At 47.0% G+C, this 23196-nt stretch overlaps 1 protein-coding gene across 15 annotated transcripts in view; it reads left to right on the forward strand.

Moving 5' to 3' along the window:
- LOC128877005 (protein turtle-like) overlaps positions 1-23196 on the forward strand; it is a 213708-nt gene that overhangs the window by 51363 nt on the left and 139149 nt on the right. For 12 of the 15 annotated variants that reach the window (XM_054123904.1, XM_054123917.1, XM_054123905.1 and 9 more), the window contains one exon: positions 9500-9542. The exons of the other annotated variants lie outside the window; for them this stretch is intronic. The gene's annotated coding sequence lies outside the window, so the exon portion shown is untranslated. The remainder of the gene's footprint in view (positions 1-9499; positions 9543-23196) is intronic. 15 annotated transcript variants of the gene reach the window in all.

Consider the following 23196-nt stretch of genomic DNA (forward strand, 5'->3'; position numbering starts at 1 on the left):
CGTTCCCTCGTCATTTCCCTAGGAAAATAAGTATCCGTTCCGCGTTTCCACGAATCCTTCGGGAATTGTAAAACGGAAGGCGAGCCGCGATAATTCTGTAGGTGTCGAGAGAGGATTCGGAATTCGCAGAGGAATGGCACGTTGGCCGAGTGCCCGTGAAACTTGGAGGTGTTGCGCAAGAAAATGGCCAGTCGGTGCCTCTTTCATGTATATATACGTATACACAAGAATATCTACAGGGTGTTCCGTATAAAGCTTTACAAGCTGTTCTCTCGAAGACTACAATTAAGAGATAGACTTTGCTTGTCCTGAAGATAAAATGGTACGTGTGGTCTAATCTCTTAGGACACTACAAATTTTGTAGGAGTGACTGAATAATGGATTCGCTGTAACGAATGTTTTATTCAAGATTTATAATGTTTTATTTCTGATTATTTCCCAAGGGTATTCGTACCCTCTATATTTATTGAAAAAATTTCACATCTTCGATAGATTTTATGAAAGCAACTGATAACACTTTTTACAGGTCACCCAGTATGCAGAGCGTTTGCTGCCTCCGTGGAAAGCGGTGTATATGTATAGAGCTTGTATCTGGTTCTACACGCCGTTAAATAGTACAGGGAATGAGGGATGACACTTTTAGTGGCACTTCGTCCTTCCCTTCTCTCGCCATTTTCCCTTCCAATCCCTCTTGGGTGTCCTACTCCACACGGTTCCGTCTCGGTCTGCGGGTATTGTTAAGTTTTCCACCCTCTTACCTTTCTCGCTCATCCACTCCCATAGTTCGACATCATTTCCGTGCAACCGGTTCCTTTTGTCTTCCTCGACTAAATATGTAGTGTCAGAATGCCTCGCTTCCGCGCCTCGTTCTATTATCCGCGATCAGCGTTTCTCAAGCTGCGTTTCGCCTGATGTAAACAAGTGTTTCCATTGCGATCGATTATTGGAAACGTGACAGTGTACAGATTTTGAATTACATCAGTATGAGAAGAAACATTCAGGTCTGTAAGGGTTACTTGTCTCGCTAATAAAAAAATCATTTAACCTTTTGGAAAGCAATTACTTACAATTCTTACCTCGATCCCTCCGAAAATCGACAGTTGCACTTAGCGAAGGAACGAGTGGAAATGTCCTGGAAAAAGAAAATGTTGTACTACATTTCTCATTTCTTTTCTTGAGAAGAAAGTCTTTAGATCTTTCATTCGACGCAGTACATTAGTTACTGCGGATGTAGCGTGGTTTATGGCGGATGGTTCTCCAAGGGTGGGTGGCGAACGTGTTAATCATCCGCGAGCGAAGGAGGAAGCTACTGAAAAATATCAGCTCGGTGGGAAGGGAGTCGAGGTCCGTTGACTCCGTTCGGGCGTCTTCTCAGATAAAACTTCCTCTTACTCGGTTTCCTGACTCCACCGCCTCCACCCCTCTGCACATAGTCTCGTCGCAGCAAGTTCTCGCGATACCGCGGTGGCGGAGAACTGAAGGGTAGAGTAAGAACCGACTCCCTCCCGATAAGTACTCCATTTCGCGATGGTATCGCAGCGCGAACGTTTTCCGGGGCGTTCGAATAAGGAAATGTGGCGTGTAGTTCAATGAAAGTAGCGGATAGTCCAGTCGCGTTCGATACGACTGTGGGGATAATCTTTAAAAGTCGATTTTTAGCATATATGTTTTTATTGTGTCGTTATTAACAACAAGTAGCGTAGAATTTATGCGTAGCACGGCGAGGAAAATTTAAACTTGGTTTGCATTAATGTATTATGGTACAGACTGGACTACACCTAGAACTGTACGTCAGTCTAGTCTGAGGGTTGCGTGAAGGAAGTGTCGGATCACGAGAGGGTCGGTGGCTGGTCCGGTTACCTAGCACAACGATACCAACAAGGGGTTGCTTCTCCCTCGGGCATCGTTATTCACAACTATCCCAGACTAGCGGTGCTCGAAGGAGGGTGCGAGGATACAGGTTGCTCGACCTCGAGCTGCGACGACCCTCTATATTATTCAGTCGTCCCTGAAGAGGTCGCAGCCACGACGCGACGGACAGACGGGGCTTCGCGACTTCTTCGACGTCAGCCCCGGAAACTCTTTGAACCGTCTTTCTTTGGACGACCATTTCTCTGATTTCGCGATTGTCGAGCGTTTTACATCGGGCGGGGTCGACGAAGATTTTCAGAACAATTTCGTTCCTTCCTGACATCAACGTACATTTGGAATCATCCTATTCGGGGATAGAAGTTTAGTAACTACTTCCTTACTTTTCCCACGAAAGTTCCTAAGAATCCATCAAAGTAGACGTACAGGGTGGCTGTTGGAATGTGGGTGTAGCAAAAATTACTCGAGCATAGTATTTCTGCTTGGTGGGGAAGAATTGCTGGACCGCAACAAGCAAGGAGACAGTTACACCGAAACAATATAATTTCAGCCACACGGTATTAAGGTACATCCTGTACACTGTCACCCTCCTTCGTCCCGTCTCATTAATTTTCTCCCCTTCGCATTTTCTCATTCTTCTCCCCGTAAACTCGTAGTTCACATTTCTCTTGCTTTTTCCTCCTGTAAGAGTGTCTCTCTCCCTCTACTACTCTTATTTTTTTTGGCCTCAGCATCATCCCTGGTGCAACCACCCTCGCGTTCTGGTTACAAGGATGGACCGAGGATAATGTCCGCGCGACCTTTTGCCACTGGCGCGTTTCGAGTTATCGTGCCAGACAGTTCTTCGCACCTTCTTCCCCCGTTGTTTCGCAAAACGAACAAAATCTCCGCGGATGAAATTTTATGCTGGTCGCGGTCGTAAAAAACGGGACAGTGCGACGAGGGCGGAGCTGGATTATGGAAAGTAGCAATCTAAAGTGCTACTGTGCATGGGTGCAAGCCTCGGAGTCCTCTGTCAAATTTTTTCATTTTCTTTTCTCGTCAAATGAAGCTTCAGCCTTACTTAGCGTCTCGCACAGCTTTGTAAGGACTAATTTTATTTGATGTATTTATAGAAATTCTTGATATGCTTTAAAAGTTATCCATTGAAACTACACTTCTTTATTTTTACAACTTTATTACGTCATTTGTTAGTCAAAAACCACAGTCACTTCTCCAGAGAATAATCATCGATACCAAGGAGCGAAATCGTAGCGAATCTCCCGTAATCAGGTGAGTTGATTAAAAAAGAGGAGATTGGAAGGTTGTTCGAAATCGCGTTTTGCCTTGAGAATGTTTCAGGGAGTGACTAACGCGCGTGGAAAATTTTATAGTCGGGCCATTATCGTAAAAGTGTATAGTAGGCCTTCGGGAGCAGGATTATGAAAACGACCGCCATAAGCGTACGTTACGGCCCAGCTCGTCTATTGCATGCGTGACGCTGAAACTGAAACGAACCGAAATGGCCCGCGCGTAGAATTTAATTTAACTTTTCTGCTTCGACCGCCACGGAATCGACCCCCAGCGTTCGTCCGGCTATCTCGAAACGGCGGACTTGATCAACGTCAGTTAATTTAGACACACCGAATATATGACTGGGAACTTTTTCCAAAGCGTTCCGAGGCTTGTTTCCCCTCTGTCGGCGATATCGAGCTATTAATACTGAATGGGATTCCTGCAACTCGATCAGCAGATATTTTTGCGTTTTCGAGTCGAACTCGCGCTTTTTCCCCTACAAAAAATAAAACGAACAATAAAACACTCGCTCGGATGCTTGGCTGGTTAAACACAACGCGACCTTTACCGTACGGACCATCGACGGAATGGAGCTGAGTGCAAGCCCCCTTAGTTCAGTCTCGGTAGAAAAGTCAGGGTTGGAAATGAGGTGGGGGAGAAGTCCTGGAGGCACTGTTTTTTAATCAAAAAGAAGTCACCTTTGATAGATACAAATTTATTGAAAATGCTGGAATTGTTGGAGTTTCGATAATTCTCTCTATATAAGCTTCTACTACTCTTAACGTTTTGATACGCAAATATGTTTATTTAAGGCTTTAAGATTAAGAAATTGGAGAAGTCGTATCGAGGCGGCAGCATCGCGATAAATAAATCCTTAATGAGAGAAGAACCTTACGTAGTTATCTATTCACTGATGGTCCGCCTCGCTTTTCCCCGCAGGCTACTTCGGCGTGGATACGATCGTGACCGTTCAATTTGCATATAAGGTGGCCGCTGCGGTTTTCAAGCTTCCTTTCGTAGAAGGGATTGTTTCCGCGTGTAGTCGGAGCGATGGGTTTCGGCGAAAATGGCTCGTTTGGTACCCCGTTACAAGATAATAATAGGTAGTAGAATTTCGCGATATAATGCGTATCGTTTGCAAAGGCTTCCTTCAAAGGAGCTTCCTCTACTCACAGTGAATCGCAGAAATGTCTAAGTGGCTTTGTCCACAGTTCGAATTATTTTCCATCCCAAATCGACTCGTCTGCTCTACTCGCGCTCCGGAGAGCTTCGAGTTAAACTACGCGAATTTTCTTAGAGGCTTAAACTCTGTTTAAGGACACGTCACGGGGACTAATTGCCTAATCAGCAGTCAGGATTCCAAAGTTACCCTACACTTAAACTTCCTCGCCAACTTGGAAGCGCGAACGATACGACCGCTAAATGTTGCACTCCTTTCCCAGACGAGTAATTGCAGGGTACACCGCCGAGTAATAGTTTCCCGCGGTACAAGTCGCGTTGTCGGCTTCGTGACTCCCGCAAGAACTAAGGACGACTTTGTCTTGCGGTTCAAGTCGAATGTTTTTCGCGAAATTGGCGTTGTGGGGTCGGTTGCACGGCTCGAGGGGAAGGTACTCTGTCCTGTAGAAATTATTAGACTGTCTCGAGATCAGGAAGAGGCCGATTTTGATTACGTATGTAAGTAAATTACATCTTTATGAGATGGTTCTCGCGTCAAGGATCCTGGAAAGGCCGCGAGGAATGCTAGACCCGGGCATGGAAAATGGAAACGATTTGTAATATGGCGAAAGTGGGCCGTCTGCTCTAGGACGATCGTAAAGCTTGCGACGTCCATCGCACTTAAACGGATCCAGGGGCGTTTTGCGATATCGTAAAGCCCTGAGGGGTAACCTCTCGCGATAGTCGAGCCTTGTAGCTGACCAGGGGTTCCCAGTCGTGGTCAAATACCAGTGGAAACTTTTAAACACTCTTCTAAATTGTACCAAGGAATCCTTCATTTTCTTTCTTGTTGATAATTCAAACATGAATTCATATCCGTGTCAAACAACACGAGGTTTTCGCCTTGAATAGAAGCGGTAAAAGATTTTGAATCGAACGCTATCGACGTTACTTTAATTTGTAAAAAAAAAACCTGGTCAACCACGATTCGCTCGGGGCTACGACACGTTAGACTATAAAGGTTGGGAATTACTGTGGCAGGCGCCCCAAGTCGTGTCGTGCGCGTTACACGAAATGCGGCCATTAAAATTCGAACACGATCATGAAAGCTGTACAGCAGCGGCGATATAATCCAATATCTTGCAGGTTTATGGAATTCGGTGGTGCGGTCATTAAAGTCTCTCGAGAGATCACCGTTTCCCCCTATCCACTATCGGCTCGCTTCACCCGTAGGTGATGCTGGTTCGGAGATGGGCAGTATTTTACTCCAACAGTAGATAACGAATAAAACCAACGCAATTTCTTTGTAATGTTCATTGGTCCTTTCTTTAAAACATTTACCTAGGTTTTGAATTGTTGAGTTTTGAAGCTCATGTTCCGGTTCATGGCATGTAGCGTAAGCGCCATCGGCGTTGTTGCGATTCGCGTGCCTGGGTTGCACGTCCTGCGTCAGGAATTACCTGTTTGGACGTCGAAGCCAGCTAATCACAATCGGTCGACGTCCTATCGCGATCGATGCCGCGCTCTCCTTCTCGCTGTCGGTTTGCTTTGCATTTCCCTCCGACACGCACCGCGGCGCAGGTGAGCCTCCGCCATTAGGCGGGAACAGACGATCAAATATGTACCGACCCGAATATGGCAATTCTTGAACAAATTTCCTGCGGTCGTAAATCTCGTTAAGGAGCTACACGCGTCTACGACCAGCGAAATTGAGGGGAACATTGTGAATTATCCTCGGTTGGTAGCAAATTTCTTCCTATCAACCGCTATAAACATTTCAACCTTAGTACCTTCAGCTATCGATTCTGTAAGTTTCGTGTGAAGATTGCTAAAACTAAAAGTGCAACAGCTGTGATAATAAGGAATTTTTTTCTTCGGGTATTAAGAATATTCCGCGTCTCGAGTTATTTATATCATCGCGGCCGTGACAGAACGCAGGAAAGTCAAAAAGGATTTTCAACGATCGCCATTTCCCTCACTCTTACTCGCTTCCAGTTCTTCTATGTTGGCCTCTTTCATTGCCACGCCCACGCGAAAGTTCGACCAAATTATCTTTAAAAAGAAGTGCACCGTAACCTCTCACGTACCATTTTACATTCTCACCTCTGACCTTTCGCGGACGCGTCACGAGACTGCATAGCCTATTCGCGGCCTCTGGCATGGTTACTTCGGTATTTAAGGGGGCATCCTGGCTTGGAAGTAAATGATGAAATACTCTACTATTTTTTAAAAGTAATCAAGCTGACGTCCGAATACAAAACTTTGCAGACATTTTTTTATACGAATCAACCATTTACATGAATTTTTGTGCCTTTTGTCTTGCATAGTCTTTTCCCTTCTGTTATTTTTTTTCAAATTCGATCAAGTAGAGTTCTCCTTAATAGTTAACATTTTCTACACAAGTCAATGTAGACTCACGAAATTTGACAGAAACCCTTTCCAAAGCATGTGCCTCCAATACACCTGCAAACCATTTACATCGAACAATCAATTCCGCCAGGAAACATTCCCCCACCACCATAATTTCCCTCGACCCGAAGTTCAGCGCTGTTCCTCGAACCAATTTAATACCTCTCCTCGATTGAACTATGATATTTTACTCCCGCGTTCGCGTTACTTTATTTTATATCCGCCACGTGGGAAAAAGACTGTACCTGCACCGCTGCTATAGATCCTTGACGAGTACCCGGCGATCTCCGGGGCTCTAGAAGCGTTTTTCGATGGCGTCGACGTTTTCGAAAGTAAAAACGCGTCCACGATGAAAACGAACGATTGAAATACGACGCCTGTGCAAAAATACGAACGTCGACGAGCGAATAGGAGAGGCGCAAAAAGGAAGGAGCAGAACGGACGGTAAAGAGGGCGCAGCGATGAGTTACGAGCGGTCCCGTCGATTAATAACGCGTGGAAGCGCAGCTGGAAGTTTGACCAGCGGATGGAAGCTGAATAAACGTTAATTTATTTGCGCTGCGTGGCTCGTTGTTGGTCCGACGCGAAATATCGAACACACGTATCCGTTACGTGTCCGATGCTTTCATTCCGTGGCGAAAGACATCCTGTCTTGATAACTATTCAAAGCGCGGAAATTCCCGCGACGAACTCGTTGGAAGGTGGCGATAGTGACGCGTTGCTGCGTCACCTAAGTTATCCGTCCGCAAAGGGGTGGAGGGTTGCAAGTCTTATTGCTGAAGGGAAAGGCTTCTTGTCCCTCGTCCCGAAACGTTTTGCATTTTTGAAAGCTTCACCGACCGAGGGAGAGGGCGAGAGAGTCGCAAACGAAAGGAAAAAGAAGGGGGGACAGCGAGAGGGCCGCGGAGATTAATCAGAAACACCTCTCGACGTTAGTCGACGGGGGTTGGTTCTCTCTTGAGCCGTTGCCAGCTACCCTCTCGACAATGCAGACGCTCCTTTGTGTCTACTGCTGCTTTGTTTAATGGCTGATGAGATGGAACTTTCCTGAGAGCGTGACGCCTCCGTTCTCCGACCAACTATCCGTCCCATTGCGTGTCCAGTGACCAGCAGGCTGGACCCTATTCCACGGACCAGCAAATTTTTTATATTGGACTCCATAGATTTGCACCGTTTCGGTGAAAAAGTAATTGCTGTGGGCTTAGGAATCTTGGCAATTTGTCTGTACCTATTTATTGCTTCAAGATCATTTTTGTTACTGACAAGTTGCATCCTGCTAAGGTGGTGTTATTGTCTATAGAGTAGGACTGATCTATTATTATATTCTTTTATGCTTTCATCCTTTTCCCTCTTCTCATTTTAACACTAAGCCTACCAACGTCGTTATGTAATGCTAATAGTAACATTCGTGTAGCATATCATTTAATTTCTACACTAGACGTACACTACAATTCTTCGTACTCTGTGCCAATCTATATCTTTCCAAATTATACAACAAAGCTTGAGAACATGGTCTGCAAACTCAATTCCACCAAATAAAAAAATTTTCACCAGGAGTAAGTAATGTCCAGCCCAGACCCATCCCGTTGCGAGAACGATTTCTTATGTTCGTCGAGATCTCACCGCGCTGGGATCGAGAGAAATCGCGCGCGAGTGCTCGATCGAGCTACGAGCAGGACACCCGAAACGGGTCGTTCGACCCTCGTCGCTATCGCGAATGATTGCGGAACGAGTGTTCCAGCGAGACCTTTCGCGGAGATAAAGGTGTCTCTCCTGGAACGAAAGTAGATAAGGGAAACTAAAATTAAGTGGACAGAGAGGGACAAGGAGAACAGCAATCGTGGAAGGGTGAACTTCTTGGGAAAGGGATGAGAATTGTTCGTGCTGGCAGCTGGCTCGTTGCTCCTTTTATATCGGTGATATTAATTCTAGCGTTGGATTCACCAGTCCCTCTTTCTCTCTCAAGTATTTTTGCGGTTCGTTACGAACCAATTCTATGGAAATAGAGAGAAATTTTAGACGAGGCATTCCATCGTAAACTGACCGTTTCATGTACTTCGAGATCAAGGATTTTTATGAGATTGAGATATTCACCTGAAAATCGTACATAATTCGAGTGCCCTTTCGCTGTTACTTTCTGTGTGATATTTCTACCTATCTCAGCTTCCCCTACCGTCTCGAAGAATGATGCGTTCGCCTCAACCCCAGAGCAACGTGAATGCAAACTAAAACGTCAATGGGCGCCTGAACCGTTCCGCGTAGCGGGAACAATAAAACGAAACGCGAGCGCCACCGTCTTTATTTCGCGTCATTTCGGCTCCGTGCAGCAAAGTTTTCTAATATTGGGAGACGAAGATCCGAAAAGCGGGACGAAAGTCTATACGGGGTGCCTTTAATATCCGTTATTGGTTCGTTTTTCTTTTATTTTTTCAACGATCGAAGGCTGATCCAGCGCGAAACGAGGTAAGCACGGTCGCGATACTTTTACCCGATAGAAAGGCGATCCCGATCGAAGAGGTATCTGCTTACTCGACGCTGGAAAGTCAAGATAATCAGATGCTGTAACACGAGAGTTCCGTGAACTGTTTGATCGACGTCCGTCTCCGTTCACAGCGAGCTTCGAAAAAAGTATTCCGTCGAACGGTTTCAGTAACCAGCCTAGGGGACGGTGATTCTTTACCCTTTACACTGCAATTACATTATAAATATACAACTCGATAAATTGAACGCCAAGTATCACAGCTAACGATGATAATATTAATGAGACTCGGATCGTTTTGTGTTACAGGGCAATAGGAAGTAGCGTAGCCATCTGAGTGCTGACTATAAGGGTAAGAAAATGTACAATTTTTTAATTGTAATAAAAGGAAGGGTAATAGGTAAAAGAAAACAAGGGGAAAATATAATTCAGCCTAGAGATTGTATGCAGAATTAAATATTAATTACTAGGATTGTGTGTTTTCCATATTATTCTATGCTATAAATTGCATAAAATCCCCATACTTATCATATACATATATGTATAATTAATTACATAGATTCCGAAAGGAGGAAGGTACAAAGATTTATTACCCAGACGATTGATTTATAGAAATCGAGAAGAAAGAAAGGCGATATTAAGATTGATCCACGGAATGTGGAACGAGTTCCACGTTCGTGCCTGGGACGATTATTTCGAGTAGTCGACGCTCCTAACGTCATTCCTCCGCGGTATTTTATTGGACGTCTCGAAGGCCTCGTCGAAATGAAACACAGACACTGGCGATGAATTTTCCCGAGCGCTATCGAGCGTTGTCGCTTCTTCTTCATTTCTGTTCTCATCCACCCTTCCGCGGAATTAAAACCATCGACTTTCATTGTGCAGTCGCCTCCCGGCGACAGGGATGAAACGCACGATGAAAATTTCTGACTTATTACGGTCGCGTTGGTGCCGCGACCGTTCAATCTGATCACGGGTTCGCGACTTCAGGCGTCCTCACCGTTCCTGTTGTTGCATTTTTCCTTGGTATCACGTTCGACGATTGGTTACAATGGTCAATAGTCATAATTTAATTAACCCTTTGCACTCCTAAGGCCAGCTGTACTGCCCAGGCACTTGAAGGCGTTCTAACGTCTCCCTCCGTGTCCGGGAACGTGTCCCTCGACTTACGTCCGTTCCAGCTGGCAATAGCTTCCGCGAATCATCCTCGTTGCGATTCGGGGTCCTTGGTATTCCAAGGAGGTGGATTGCTCCTCGTTTAACAAGAATGATCGGAGGTGATCGGCGTCTGGTACCCATCTACCCGACAAGTGAGGTGGAGTGCCCACCTATAATGGCCTCTCTCACGCGATCTTGAATTTAACCTATCGATCCGAGAGAGGCGGAGAGCCGCAGGTCGAGCTACTCGATCCTCAGGAGTGGCTCGAAACGAGGAACGATCCGTTCGCGCGCTCCTCCCTCGAAACTTCAAAGAATCCTCGCGGCGCGGGCTGAAACGAACGAGGATATTACGCAAAGTGTTTCCCTTTTGTCTGGAGCACCGGAAGAAACACGAGCCGAGCAGGATCGAGGGGAGGAAGCGGGTCGCATCATCGTCTGCTATTTTTATCTACTTTGCGCGCGGGGAAAAACCGTCGTGGGCTCTCGAAGCGTCGCAGCTGCTAATATACCAGCCAGATATTTACGAACAACAAACTGTTGGCGGGTAGGGGTGGAGACTCTTCTTCCCTTGGAATATCGCGCGACGGTTTGCGATTTTCGAGGAGCTATTACAATTTACTCAAGCGGTGTAACGTTTTTAGCGATGCAGATACATTAGAGTAGTGGCATCATATGTAGTTTAGAACACCAGATACGAAAGAAAGATATATGATAAAGCGCAACAGCGATTATTAGGAACTTCTGACAGAGACAAGATGTTCCCGTCACGCTGGATGCAATCGCGGAAGGGAAACAAACTGCGAATAAGCGACATAGTAACCGGTCCGATCGAGTTTCCTCAAAAAGGACACCAACGATACCCACAGCGCGTCTTTCACCGAGATTGGAACCGTTAACGGAGATAAAGGAGCCGGTTTAAGCTCGCCTCTGCCGGAAGAACAACTATCTCTGTCCTCTGTCTTTCTTCTTAGCGTCTCGACGACTTCCCACCGAGTTTTCCCTCCTCGCATTTTTCGCCCGACCACGCCGTCCCTGAATTTACTCTCGTGGCAACCTCAACCTTTCCCCCAGCAATTATCCTAACCTTCCTCGGGCTGCACCGTTGCATTCTCTCACCCCTCGACCTTCCAGAGGCCAGGTGCGAATCGAACAAGAATCGTGTAAAGTGATTCGCTCGATTCAAGAACAGATGATTAGATTACTATTAATAATATTTATAATATTTAAAATTACATTTCTTCCACTTTCATTTATTTTATACACCAATTCCTTTTGTGCTGACGTATTTTTCCAGTTAAAGCCAACCTATGCATCCTAGATTGCCTGAATTTTGTGCAAATAATTTATCCAAGCAATCCTCGAGGTATTCGCCCGTGTCGATTCTCCAGGAGTTTGGATTTCCATTGTTTCGCTTTTTAACGTCCTTCTCGACGTTCCTCCGTGGCTTTTCGCTTTTTACTGAAACCGATGGCTTTCGTCGACCGTACACACGGGTTTATCGTCCCCCGGGGGCTTACCCTGTCCGCGGCGCTTTATCCGTCTAGTAGCTTCGCGTTCCTTTTGCTCGATCTCCTTTCGGAATCGAGCGAAACATCGGGTGGAACGAGATTAGCCACCGAACGGTGTCACCAAGTCATCGGTAGCTCTTAGCGTGTTCGAATGTAATTAGTATTCATAGCGCGAGACTCGCTCAGAGAAAAAAACGCGAACTTGTTGATTACATAATGGCACAAGGGTGGGAGGGTTAGTATTCGGTTAATTACGTCGCGGTACACACGGGTAATTGCGAGCATCGAGTACGTCGGGTACGTGCACGCCTGCGAAATCTTTGTCGTTGGTTAATTAGGGGCTGTTCGCGCCTCGACGCCAATGCCGCGAAAAATGGGTCGTTCTTTCAGAATTGTTATGGGAGGGGTACAAGTCGGATCTTCCTCTTTGATTGTTGGACGAGGTGTTATTGGTAAATACTAACTTAAATTAGATTCTTAAAACATACTTACGACCCCTTCGAGAGAATTGGGAAGTGAAATTAAGGCTTCTTTTGGGAATTAATTCTGAGGAAATTAATGCATGTTCATAGGTTTCCCTTTGCACCGTGTTTATATGAAACTTAAACGCTAGGAAAACAATTTTATGTTATATGTACAGGCGTTAAAAATGTCCCTGAACGTGGTCCACCAAGTGACCATTTCCCCCAAATTCGTGGAGCCAACAAAATTTCCTCCGTTTCTCAAAGTACACCTAAGCTCTCTGGGAAAGGAAAAGTCCCGTTTCCCTGAATTAATTCCCGAAGAAAATGTTTATTTCGGGAGCAATTTGACTGCACCCAGTGCTTTCGAGCAAAAAATGTCCCTGCCAAGAAGGCGGGAATGGACCACGCGCGGGGAGGAAACGGAAGAACGGGGAAGAATGCTCGAGGAACGAAGTAAGAGGTTTGGAAGTGCCCCGGTACTCCCGGAGAAGAAACGCAGCAGAAGAAGAGAAAGGGAATGGAAGAGAGGCGGCACGCGACGAGGAGAGATACACGGCGCTGTGTGCCCTTCCAACGAAGGCGTTCGGACAACTTCGGTCGGGTTCGTGGATCGTCGGCGGTCGATAGAGCAAACACGGCCGCGCCCCAACCCCCCGGGGGGCCGAGAGCGCGGGGGGTCGCGTCGAAGGTGGGCGTACGTAGGTGCGAGCAAAGGGGGCTAGCCGGAGGGGATCAAAACCACCCCGTGACGGAATATCATAATTATTACAAGCAGAGGGGGCAAGGGGTCCTCGTCCTTGCGAGGAAGCTGCTCGAATCGAGGAAGAGGTCGGCATCGGGCCCCCATCTCACTAGTCCAAACACTCTAGGCTGAGATAATACACAGGAGTTTGTGAAAATACTTTCTGATGGTCTTCTATATTTAGTATCATCGCGTATGAAGAATATTCCTTATGGTTGCGAGGGTAGTTTCGATATTTTTGGCATCCTAAGATAGGAAGGAAAATAGAATGAGGAAAATTCTTTGAGAAAGCACGAGGGAATTTAAACAAAAATTATTCTGTGCGAGAGAAATTACACCGAGCAGATGTTCTACGAAGAACAGTTTTCGAGAAATTGTACGAAGTGAAACATAAATTATTTTATGTTAGCCCTCAGGGGTTGTAGCTGTGTTTGAATGCAGCTACAGTACGGGTACAGCGAGCCCGAGGTACCCGAGCTATAGAGGGCCCAGTGGACCCCAACAGACACCTTTATTATTCAAACTCACTCATTCTATCAGATATACAGTCAGTCCTATAAGTATTCGTACTGTCCATGCTCATTGAAGAAGTTTGTCTGAATGAAATGATAGATGTCATGTTTCCAAATTCTCCCGTAGCGCTCGCGATAACGCTCGAGCGTCGAACGTTTATCGAGAGACAACGACCGCTCGAAAACATTCGTCCCCGTTTTCGAGCCCCTTTCGCGAGTAATTTTTTCCCTCTCGGCCGCTCTCGTTTTTTGTTGCCGGCATCGATTGCCCGACGGAGCTCGGTTAAGTTGGCCATGTAAAACATTTCAGGCCGCGGACGCGGGCCGCGATACGCGCCAAGGCGGGTTCCGAGCGGAAAGCAATTTTCCGCGTCTACTTGAGCCGAACAAGTTGGGAACGGTGTAGCTGGAATTAGGTTATCGGAGGATTTCTTCCTTCTTCGCAGTTTTCGAACACGCGGAAACTACGGAACCCCGATAAAATAATAATTAAAATTTCCAAACAGTTTCCCCGTCGTTGCTTCTTCAGGAGTGCTTCCTGATTCGGGGAACAATTAATTATCAGACAATTTAGGTTGTCTATTTTTTTTCCAAGTATTCGAACTTTTTGGGCTCATTAGTATGTTCACAAAGAATTTTCTCTGATCTGGTTCCAAAAGTCCATCACCCTTCCTCCTTTGGACTAATAAATAAATAAATGAGAATCATGTGTGTAAACCACCGAAGCAAGCCCCACAATCTCCGAAAATACTCCTTCTTATGCTCAGGAGGGGTTAATATAACTGTTACATCGCCGAGAGGGGATTTCAGTGGTATAATACCCTATCTAGTCAACCACGAAAGTTGAGCTCAGCCCGTGGCTTATAGTACGGTCTCGAACTTTGTTTAAGATCCCTGCAAGGACTCTTTATCACCAGTCACTATGCCAGCAGCCTAGAGGAGCGTCCGAGTTAAGGTGGATTCGAAGACTTAGCGTAACTTTTTGGAAATCTTTCGCAGCACGGGACGGAGAGATGTAGGAATTACGAGAGTAGCTCCTCCGAAATTTGTTTGGCACACTCGGTCAGACTACAATTCCGAGTTCCCCTTGCGAAAGGAGTGTCTCGCGCAATAAATCGGACAATTCAGCTCTGTTTGTTTCTCAAAGGAATTCTAACTGCCTAATATTTCTCGGAATATTCATTTATCCCTGCAAGAACGCACAATTCGCTACTAAAAATCACGAACCGTCGAACCCTCGATTAGTCTACAATCATAAATAAGTTCTACGAAAGCAAATTGAGACCACTTTGTCCATTTTTTTCTTAATTCGAGTCGAATTGGAATACCAAGAATTTCGTCCCGTGGAAGTAACAGCGTGCGACGTCCGCGTCGAACCGCGCCGGTACGTTTCCCTCGTCGCTGTTTTGCGGCGAGGAGTCGAAAGTTCAAAGGAATTAATTTCAAAGAATTAATTTCCGAGACAATTCCCTCGGCTACCAGAACGACGGAGGCGCCTTTTATCGAACCCATCGCGCCAGACAAACGGAAGAACGCTTCAAGTTCAAATCTTTCTTCGTCCTTGGCACGAGCCCTCGAGGAATTTGAGAGGCAATCCCATTTGCGTCCTGCCAGCCCCCTCGACCCCCTTTCCATCTTCTGGCCAACATTAACGTTTCTCTTCCACCTTTCTCCCGCCATCTTGCTCTCCTCCCCTTTCTTCTCTTTTACGCCCCTTATCTTCCACTCTCTTTACCGGGGTAAACACAAGACGGTGATACCAACGGATGGTTTCATCGGGTTCTTTGAGAGGCCAACCTCGGTTCGCGTCATCTTCTTGGCAATCTGTTGAAACGGATCATAACGCGCATGCCTCCTTAGCCTGCCGATGAAAACTAAGACGAAGGAGGACGAGGCACGAGCTGGACGAAGCGAGAAAAAGAAGAGGAAGAACTCCGACGTTGACGCTTTGAAGTCGCTGCTTTCGTGATCGTCTAAGAAACTGGTGTCTCGTCCTTTCTTTCGGCACGGCGCGGGGGTGGCGGTATATCGCGATGTCAGCCTTTTATGCCCGAGAAACGGAGAACGTGATGCTGATGAACCGGATAGGGGAACCGAATACTCGCTCTCGATTACTCTCGTCGTCTCTGAGCCGCGGGAACGTCGACTCCACTCCATCAAAGATGCACCATGCTACAACTATTGAAAACAATGTTTGAAATTCGGCTCAACTTCAATTCTAAAATAACCGTCTCCCATTACCCCATAGAACTATCTTTCCCGTCTATGCGCAATTTTCCTTCCTACAACCCTGGTGTCACCACTAAATGTATTCGAATACCTCGAAACGAAGATCTTTGAAGCTCCATACTCGGAAAGCTTTGCCTAACCTACGTTCTTATAACGATCCCTCCACGTCCTTATTTTCGTTCCCAGGGAGAGTTTCGAGACAGTTAAATACAGGAAACACCTGCTGGCGTGAGTATTTACACGAGGGAAGGGAGGGGACGACTTTAACGATTTCCGGGCTAGCGATTTCGTTCCATCGACGCGGCGCCTACGTGCAAAACGTAGTCGGGAAATTTATTGATCGACACTGCCTTTTCAGAGAGAATGTACATATCCAAGTTATTTTTTTTATCGAAGGAAACCCTTTCGTCGAGATAACTACGTCGAGGGCTCGATCGACGACGGGGTGCATTATGCGCGAGATCAAAGAATCGGTGTGTATCGTCGAACGCACTGTTCATTCTGGGTTCTGTAGGATTTCGTGCCTGGCTCGAAATTCTCGTCTCCCTATTAGGGAGATTCTCCCGATTCTGTTGTTTACCTGGCCTATAAACACGAGGAGGATCCCCGGTTCGAAAATAGGCTTCTAAGGTGACCCTCATTCAGGAATATTTTCTTCTATTTATTATACCTTGAAGAAACTGCGAGAAAACGAAGATTCCTCGGTTTCTTTTGCTCCTGGCGAAGGACACAACACTTTATCCGATTGCGGAAATTATTCCCTCGTAAACGTTAAAAGGAGACAGCTTGAAACGCGTGAGTTTCCTCCTTGTTGCTCCTCTCTTATCAAACGCGATGCTGCTTGCTCGCCGTGCCTCCGTGCTTTTGTCGCTGAAGTTACATCACGTTTGAAATTATGGTCTTTTGTGCGTTGGAATCGCTTCTCGGGGCTTGATTGTAACTCGCGTAAGCGGTAAACAGAGGGCTGGGAGAAGTAATTTGCGATATCCGGTTACGATAAAATTTTGCCCCACCGGTTGCGCCGCGCGGCAGTTATTCTTAATTGGTTCATCTTTGCACCCCTCCCCGACGATCGAGCGAGGAAAATGTCCCAGTTATCGATACATTTTGTTGGCAATTACCAGGCTGAACGACAATGGTGCGTCATTTCTCCCCTGCGTTATTGTTGGAAGATTCTTTTCGATTTTTCTTTCTTTCTTGTTCCTTTTCAAGAAATGTTTAGAGTAAAGAAAGGTAGATCAGTGTTAAGCATTGGTGAACTGTTGAGCATTTTCTATGGGGACACAAATTGCCTTCTCACCTGCAATATTCAGCAGTTATGCAAGAATTGATAAAATGGATGACTTTAAGGGGTGGGTTCTCCCTCGAAGTTAAATAGAACCATGAAGGGATCTTATGTGGAACTCACATTTGCGCAAAGCTTCTTCAGGATGAGTGACCATATTCCCTGTTGGGTCAGAAGTCTGGTGCAAGTCGGCACGGAAGGTATGAGTGGAAATCTAAGAAGCGCGCTCAAAGCACAGCGATCGATATTTCGCGCCCTGGGAGCGTCAAGATCAGTCGTGGTAATTTAATCGGAAGCCCGTAATCCCGGAATCGCAGCCTTTGAGAGGCTTGCCAGGCTGCTCTCGGGTTCGACTCGGAACCCATCGGAGGAGCAGATCCTCGTTAGGCATTCCGTGCGTTGACTCGAAGTAATCTGCATCGTTGCGCGGCACCTCGGCGTCGCCTTTCCTGCTCTAAGGGGGACTCCTCCTTTCGATATTCCCGATGCTCTTTGAGGATGACCAGGGCTACTGCTTCGAGTGGAGCATCTTCAGGTTTCAGATCCCTGAAATCATAAAGTGATGTTTAGACTCATTCTTCTTAGACTCTCTGCTTCTCAAAATTATTTTCACAAATAACTAATACAAAAATGGTACTTTCTTCTTTTCCTCCATTTACAAACCATACGCCTCGAAACCTCGCAATCGATGGCAAAAACAGCCACCAGGTGTGGCTCCGCGAGAGCCGTGAATCTTCCTATCAGGTTGAATGATCGTCCAGCGAAGGTTCGACTATCGTAATTGCCGGTCTCTCGTTTTCCCGGGGGCGATGGATCACTTTATACCTTAGATTCCTCTGGAAACGAACTATCCGTTAGACGAAGGCAACTCAAAGGAGTCTCGAACTAATTTGCGTTCTTTCCGGGTGACGATCGCTCGTCAGAGAGGCGGCAAATCGTTGAGAATAAGCCGCAGGTGCGGTTGAGAGGTCGTTGGTCTCGTCTTTCGCGAGTCTCGACCAACCGGTTGGCTGGTTGGTTTGCGCGAGACACGTAGACCAAGCGGAAGAGTCAGACCACCGTCGAGTAGTTTGTGGAGATCGAGAGTAGGGAACGTGTACGCGCGTCTCGGAAACGTGTGTACCACTCATTAGCAAGTGTCTGAACTTTTGCCAAGTTCCGGCTGGCAGTTCTGCGCTCCCAGGCGCGTTCCATCGTTCCGGCGTTCGCAGCCGCTTTCCGTCTTCCTTGCCCCGACTGCACGTGACGTCGACGCATTGTGGAGTCGGTGCTCTGCGTGTTCCGTCCATCCACTTGTCGTCCCAGAGAATGAGGGGTTTGATCAATGCACAGTCGAGCGGAAGGTGACATTTTTATTCGCGTGGGCAAGTGTCTTGGACCGAGCGTCTATCCCCGATCAAGTGGGGATATGACGAAATGGGAATACTGAAATGGTAATTCAATATTCAATTCAATAGGTAATTCGAAGACAGGAAGCGTTTGATATACATATTCCTCGTTCGCGGGGCTCGGCCGTGAAATCTTATTATAACGTGTACGTTTTGGTTTTAATTCGCGGTCCCAAAGGGGGCGCAGCGCCAGGCAGCATGCAGTGACTCGAACGCGGGCGCGGCCGCTCGTTTGCCTCTATTTATGTCGCCTGCTCGACACTGTGTTATCACGAGGGGGGTGCGCGCGTAGGTGTAGAGCGCGAGGGAAAACGTCGACTCGCGTGCACGTGAAAGTGGACGCGCGTACACGGGAGGAACCACACGGTGTTTGCACAGTCGCCGGCAAACATTGTAATCCTGTAACACTCCGGCTGCGTGGATTGGTTGCGGCTCGAGGGGGGCGAGGAGGGTTGTGGAACGTGTGCGGCCGTGCTCTGCCTGGGGAGGAAACGCGTGCACGGGTGTGCGCCAGTTGTCGTCTGTGACGGTGGGGTGGGTCTGGGTGGTGGTTGTAGCACCCGATGTGCAGAGGACAGCGGCCAGCAGGTGGGGAGACGGCCAGGGGAGCGGGTCACGTGGCAATGCTTTGTACACCGAGTGTCAGTCAGTCTGCGAATGAACGGACGAGTGAACACATCTGGCTAAATCCGCTTCAAATTACGCTTGAACATTAAAACGAATGCGGCCTTGTTCATAATGGAATTACGTAACGGCCACGGAATTGCAGTATCCCCCTACCCCACTCTTTATTTTTCTACCGAGTACCTTCTCCTCCACTCACGGCTCTCGATGTCTAGCGTTTGGTTCAAGTTCCGCGTGCACTCTCCGATATCGATCGATTCGAGTTCTGGGTCTCCTGTATCACGGTCGACAGTGTTGGGCAAAATGTAATCCATAGATTACGACTACCGGAGTAATCGGAGATCACGATTAATGATAAACGAATAATCAGTAATCGTGATTAACTAGTATTTCTACGACGTGTGGTATACTATTCAAAAGTATTTTCGTTTTTCGAGATTCGTTCGTTTCCGTGATTGGAGAGAAATGATCTTCCAAGTACGCGAGAGCGGGGGTGCGAAAGACTGTTCGTCACTCGACAGCATTTACGACCTATTTCAAGAATGATCGAACTGCCTTATATTTGAGGCATGCTGAGAGAGACTTGCCTTCGGTACTCTCGTTCCTCGCGACTCCGCCACCGGTTATTATCCATCGATATCACTCCCCTTAGTCGTCCCGGCGATTATTCCCGCCACCTCATTCATCGTGCAAATATCCGGGGATAATAATCATTTCCCCTGGCTTCGATCGGGCTGAAAATAAAAGGTGCTCGGGGAGAGAGCAATTTAAAAATTCCGCCCTCTTGAATTTAACGAGGACGCGACGTCGTCGGGGCGTCGATTAACTTTCAGTGTTATTTTCGAATTCGATTAACCCTTTGCGGTCCGAGTAATTGTTTCTGGCTCGTTAGTACACGCATACATTTGAAAGAAAACAAAATAATGGGACCTCGGCATTCGTATTTTCATTGCGAATTTATTATTATACGGAAACTAACAGTCGTTGCACATTTTGTGGGGAATAAAAGTAGAGGGAGGTTGAATAGACGGAGGCACGATCGTTCTCTTTGCTGCGTAGAATGACACGAAGGGTGGTAATGGTTGACCCAACCCCTACGCGGCACCGATTCCCATTAGGTGACGCTAATCATTCCGCTAATCCATCTCTCGACCCCGTTCCACCGTCATCCCATTCCTGTCCATCCGAGCCTCTCCAATCTCTACCCCTCAGAGTCGGTTTAAAGATAACAAATGTCGGATGTTTAGGGACCGCGATTACGATAGGCCATTCGTTTCGTGTGCTGGCCGAATCAAGGTTCGAGGCAACCTGGAACTGATATCTTTCCAGAACCCCCACGTTTCCTTCATTGTGTGCTTTCCCGTTTCGGTGACCTTCGTTACGTTAACGTGTAGGCGCTTGATTCGATTTGTAGTTGCTGATAAGGCATCCCTGATTTCCCCAGACTCCTTAGTCGATCTAACGTAAGCTTAGCATTCGTGGCGATAGAATGCTAAGAAAGCATCTCGAGTTGCTGGTAGATACTAGAAAAAAAAGCCTCGACTGCAAAGGGTTAATCAATCCTCCGATAAACAAAACAACCTCAGATTCACTCTCTGAATGCATCCACGTTAACATTGGCGATCGGTGAGGCGCCTGAAGATTCGACGGGTGATGCTTTCCAGCGGCAAACGTCGCTCGAAAATTAGTTGGATGCCTCGCCGTTCGGCAAAGTTCGTCGATGATGCATTCGTGCCAGTGTACCGAGCGAGTTTATCAAGTAACTGGAGTTACAGCCAAGTTCTCACCTCCTATCTATGACTGAACACCGCTTCGCACTAAATCGACCAATTCCGACCTTAACGCTCGGACGAAGCTGAGCGAAATGTCTCTTCGTAAGAGCCGTTACGCTCGAGCTTCTGGCTGCGGATTAACCCGCTTGTAATCTTCCTCCTTCACGCTACCGCGGAGTTCGCCTCGTTCCGCTTCTCTATCCTTCAGTCAATGAATACGAAATGCCAAATGTTGTACGACCTCATCCAGAGTCAGCCTCTCCTCGATGTCCATGATACCAGGCCGTTGTTCCTAACGGCCTCGCAGCATTCGACGCTGCACGGCCATAAACGTCTAATTAAACGGGGGCGAACTAATTTGACTCTTAACGGAAGCGGAATCATAAACCGCGCCGAGGTTCCTTTAATAATCGTCGTTCGATAATTCTCTGGAGTCAGCGATTGCGAGGATCTCGAGACGAAAACCGTGATTTTCGAATACGTTAGACTAAACCCTCGACCTAGACCCTCCTTCATGTTCGAGACAGTCAATTGTACCATTTCCGCCGCCCCAGGCGAAAAGATGCGAGAAGGAGCGTAACGAAAAAAGGGAAACGGAACGCGAAGTCACCGTAAACTTTAGCCCCAGGAACGCCAGGGTGGATAGTTTGTACACTGTTCGGGCATTAATGCACTAAAGTGCGCGGAGGCCGAGTCGAGGTGCTAGGTACGAGACGACACAAAGGAATGTGAAATTAAGGCAAACATTTTTTTTTCTTCCTGGGCTGACTCCGCGACCGCGGCAGATGTATTGCAACGCGCTTTAATGAAACAAAGTGCACTCCTCCGGACGTAGAAGGAGAGAAACTTCTTTGGATCGCGGCGAGGAAAGATACTCTCGCAGAATTATTCAAATTCCTCGTCGTCGCGACGTCTACCATCCCTTTGCATCCAGGCAGAAATCCGTGAAATATCCTGTAACCCGCGACGAGCGGAGTCTTTTTAAAATCTGCCCGGTCGGTCGTCGTTAATTGATACTTTCTCGATCGAACGAGTCGATCGTGAAATTGGATTCGACTCCCAGCCTCCCGTCGCGGTTGTTTTGTACCTTTGCCTTTCGCAAGCTTCCCCTCTAATCCTGGAAAGACTCCGCCACGAGCTGTTACGCTCAAGACCGGGGGAGGGATCATTGAGTCTGCCTACCTTCCATATTTATTATCAGAAAACGATTTCAAGAGATTGCTGCTTCATGAAGCGTTTTTCACTTACCGAATGCTCTGGTGAACAATTAAATTAATGGGGGTGAACACGTCACTTTCCTACGCAACAAAAGTGATGGAAAGCTCGACGGTTCATACTAACCAAAGCTAAAATCGTCGTTTCTTTTTGTTTCGAGTAAGCCATTTGACATTGACTTGACCACTTCCAACTTTCACACAATTTCGACAATTCTTTCGTCACCTATCGATCGAACCTCGAACTTGGCACAGTGAAACGTCATCGCGGCATTCATCTCGGGTCAATAAGATCGTGTAACGACGTGAATGACGCCTCGACCCACTTCCTTATCGCCGTAGGTGACGTCTTATCAGCCGAGACGTCCAACGATGCGTCGACAGGAGCCGTTGACAAGTTCAATATCGATAATAGGCGTCACTGGATTGCGACCCTGTCGTTGTGTCCCCGCGACTGCACATGTATTATCTAGGCCTGGCGTGAGACAAGCTCGCGACGAGTTTGCATCGATAATTAGCTCGCCAGAGATTTCCAGCTAATTTATGCGCGCACAAGACCGGAGTTCGACCCCTCCAGCGTCGAAACACGTTGGATTACCAGCGGTCGGTGTAACCTGTTCGATGCAGGATCACGGGAGGCGAATAATGTCCAAGAATAACTGCAAAACAGGGCACCGTGGTCGTGGAGGGGAATAAAATGTAAAAAAATATACTAAGTATATATAGGTCAAAATGAAACCTAACGAAATCCCTTTTCATAGAAGCAAGAGTCACTTCTCTGGCCATGCATCCTCTGAACACAATTCCTGGTCTCTGATAAACAGACCATCTCCAACACTTGGAAGTCCAATATCTCTTTCTTTGCCTCGTAACTAAGGATCACGCGAACTGCATTCCCAGAGTGCAGACTTTCAGTCGTGGGAATACTCGTAGCAGGAGTGCGCGCGTCGCGTGGGAGGTTCGATAGTGGTCGTAACCGAGCTGTCGTTATCAGTTTTCGGTTTAAGCGTCGCGTTTAAACAAGACGACGAATCTGTGCGCGCGTATTCTATAAAGGGAGACATTCTAGGCGACCGAGGCTCGTTATTCCGTAATGCGTTTATATCC

This window comes from Hylaeus volcanicus, chromosome 5 (genome assembly GCF_026283585.1).
Source record: "Hylaeus volcanicus isolate JK05 chromosome 5, UHH_iyHylVolc1.0_haploid, whole genome shotgun sequence".
Lineage (NCBI taxonomy): Eukaryota > Metazoa > Arthropoda > Insecta > Hymenoptera > Colletidae > Hylaeus > Hylaeus volcanicus.